This window comes from Bison bison, unplaced genomic scaffold (assembly GCF_000754665.1).
Source record: "Bison bison bison isolate TAMUID 2011002044 unplaced genomic scaffold, Bison_UMD1.0 scf7180017864093, whole genome shotgun sequence".
In the NCBI taxonomy this organism is placed as follows: Eukaryota; Metazoa; Chordata; class Mammalia; order Artiodactyla; family Bovidae; genus Bison; species Bison bison.
The window spans coordinates 2,056,703-2,060,471 of NW_011494665.1; positions in this window are offsets into that span (position 1 = coordinate 2,056,703).

A 3,769-nucleotide genomic window follows, 5' to 3' on the forward strand; every position below is an offset into this window, starting at 1 on the left:
GCCTAATCCCCAACTCCAAGCCTTACCTCGCCAAACAACTGAGGCTATTTCAGCCCAGAAAAGTTGACTGGGGGCCCCGCCCCCTCCCACGAAACCCCCGAGGCCTGCCACCACCCCTGCCCAGCCACTAGGCCTGTACTGGAACCGGGAACTGGAGGGCAAGTGTGGGATCTCCAAGGGGCTTCCTGGGGATCTGGGCGCTTCCAAGATCCACACTTTCAGACATATATTTTCAGGCAACCAACTAGACCTAAATTTGGGGGGCAAGTTAGCAGGAGGTCTGTAAATACCCGGAGGATGAAGTGGTTGACCAAAGAGAAGGATCAATGTCCAGGCCTGCTGGGAGTTAGCCCCTTTTAAGGAGAACTGCACACCTGGGGCTGGGGCCACGTGCGCCAAGGAGCAGCTGCAAGGGAGCTGGATACTTGCAGAGCCCGGAGAAGAGAGTACTTTGACGGGAAAAAAGGCAAAGCTGGACCTGGGCGGGGTCCTGAGAGAGTGGGTCTAGGGGCCTGTTTTGGAATGTGGAGGGGCTGAGCTGGAAGCGGAGCTTCAGCCTGCGCCGGGCGCCCACCTCTTCCCCACTCTCCGCCTTCCCCAAGCTGCCTCCGCTTCCCTCGAAAAACCCGCCGCCCAGGAAACCGCTGGGGGCGCTCAGACCGCAGCCCCGGCGCCCCCACCGTGACCGCCCAACCCACCTGAAGGGACCGTGGCTGCCAGGGTTGCCCCCCTCCCGCCGACTCCCCCCACACCTGCGGGCTGCTCTATTTATAACTCGGCGCCTATTCCGGGCCTCTGGGCGGGAGCGCGCTGCAGCGCAGCGCTAATCGTCGCCGGGATCTCTGCGCCCCCCAGGGCAGGGGGAGATAAATTTAGCCTCAGGAAGCTCGGGGGAACATTTTCCAAAACTCAGCGTCCCAGAGAAGGCGAAACAGAACCCCCTTGCCCTCAGCTTCCTCCCGCCAGCCGCCAGGCGGCGCAGGTCCCTCAGCTTCTCGAGCCTTGAAGCTGGGGTAGGCAAAGAATTGAGAACGAACGACCTAAGGGCACAAAGGGGCGCCTGTCAGAGGGGACAGAGAATGGCCAGAAAAATGGATATGCTCCTAAGGTTGGCAAAGACGGGAGTAGACAGCTTCAGCTGGGAGTAACTAGGAAGGACTTCTGCCTTTTGAAGGGGAAATAACTCATGTGCAAACGAGATGCAAATAGGGATGCAAATAAGAGCCAATGCCCTTGGAGGTCGGCGCTCTGGCGCCAGTGAAACAACTGCCACACTGCCTTCTGCCCGCCTTTCAGTGTTGCTGGGAAAACGTGGGACTCTCCCAAGAGCATCACTATAATATCTAGTTAATTGCGCATGGCTCCTCAGACCACTTTTCTCGATCCCTCTCCACCTACTTTCTGCACACCATTGAGGATCATGTTCGAAGTAATCAGCTGGGAATCCCGGTTATGAATGAGGCCGCTTTTCCTGCGCATGCTGTCGTATTTGGGGAGTCACTTCCAGTTCTGCCGGTTCAGTTCTTCGAGTTCCGACGAGGAAACTGAGATAGAGTGAGGAAAACTGACCTCATCCAAAGCACCAGTGCAGGTACAAAGCCGGTACTGGTAAAACGCTTCCTAGGTGACGCACGCAGTGGTAAAGAACCTGCCTGCCAATGCAGGAGAAGCCAGAGACGTGGGTTCCATCCCTGGGTCGGGAAGATCCTCTGGAGTAGGGAATGACAACCCACTCCAGTATTCTTGCCCGGAAAATTCCATGGACAGAGGAGCCTGGCGGGTTACAGTCCATAGTTTCTCAAAGACTCAGACAGGACTGGGCACCGCGCCTTTACCTTTTACCCCTTCAGCTCTGCCTGGTCTCTTTCCGCACTTTACCGGCCTAGTCCTCTACCCCTTGTTGCCACTAGGGGGTTCCTGGGGGGGGACGAGGGGTAGATGAGCTCTTACCCATTCCTCCCTGTCTTGGTGCTCCCTATCTTCCTTTATCCCTCCCCTCATCCCCCTCCAGTGAGTTCTGGAGAGAGTGGTTTGGACATTCAAAACCGGAGCTTATTCTAGATGGGAAGAGAACACTACAGGGAAACTGCCATATCTCACTTTTCCTTCTAGACCAGTGGGGAGTCTCTTGGCTCTGTGGCTGACATGGAAAGGGCATAGCTGGGCCTCCCAAATGCCCCCAGCAGGAAATGAAGAACAGGGGAGCTTAGGGTTGAGGTCAAGCGGGAGATCATGGACTGGGTGTAGAACAGAGTTGATTGTCCCCTCCACCCTTTCGCTTTCCTGGCCCTGCCTCCCAGGCCACTTAGACCACCATCCCACGCACGCGTTCAGAAGAGGAAGGCAGGCTAATTGAGAGAGGCTCTGAATTTGAGATGAAAAAAATCTGGGTTCACCAAATGACTACCCTATTGCAGAGTGCTGTTTGTGTGACTTTGGAGAGGTCACCTCAGCTCTCAGGGCTTGTTCCTTCATGTAAAGATATGATAATTACTCTTGTCCTGCCTACTTTTGAAGTGGACTTTTGTAAGGCTCAGAGCACTCTAGCTGAAACAGGCTTTTGGAATGGTGTATGAGGTTTTTGTTATCCTCCCCATCTCTCTCTTCAATCTTTCCACTTTCAGAGCTCTGACACTCTCTTTCCAGCTCTGACACTCTCCCTGGGCTACTGGCAGTCACTACTTGTCTCCCTCCTTCAGCTCCTACCGTGGGCCACAGCCCTGGGCCCTGCCTTCCTCTACCTACCACTTCCCCAGTGGCCCTTGCCAGACATCCCCTCCCCTGGCAAAGTCAGAAGCCTCAGACTTTAGGATCCACCTCCAGCACTGCTGCAGCTTAGTGGGAGTGAGGTCTAAGGAAGGAAAAGGAGAAAGACTTCTCGAGCTTGAGCTCGAGTGAGGGAAGGGCTGGAGCCTGCCAAGCAGGGTGCAGACTACAGTGGGGAAAGGGAACTCCAAATTCAGAGGCAAAGGTGAATTCTTTATCCACCTCTACCACTAACCTCTCTCTGGGTGGACTTAGGACCTTCTCACTGCTGGGCCCTGGGGTTCTGGAGACACAGGGAAGAACACTGACCTGCATTTTGTGGATGCAGGGCTGCCAGGGATAAGAAATAACCTTGATTTGGAGTACTATAGAGTACCATGCTACCATAAAAAAGAATGGACAGGCTGTAAGTATATTGGTATGAAATCCTTTACAAGGTATGTGAAGCAAAAACAGCAAGGTGCAGAGTAGGGTGTAGAGTATGTTATTAACTAGAAGGACAAATATATGCAGAATGCAGCCACTTCTCTCCACTGCTATGGCTGTAAGCCTGCTATAAGCCACCAACACATCTGGCCCCAATTGTGCCCATTACCTCCTAAGAGGTCTCTACTGTTCTACCCTTGGTCCCCTAAAGGCTATTCTCAACCCAGCGCCAGTGTGAACCTTTTAAATAAAAAAACCAGTTCATGCTCAGCTGCCTGCAACAGTTCCTTATTTCACTCAGCATACAATCTCAAGTTGTTACCATGGCCTACTAGGCTTGCTCCAACTCCCACCCCTAGCTCAACTTTCTCTTTTTCCATAGCACCTACCTAATAACATCAATGTGCTTGTTTTTATGTTTATATTTTCTGTCTCTACCCACCAGCACGCAAGCTCCATAAGTATCAGTTCAGTTCAGTCGCTCAGTTGTGTCCGACTCTTTGCGACTCCATGAATCACAGCACGCCAGGCCTCCCTGTCCATCACCAATTCCCGGAGTTCACTCAGACTCACGTCC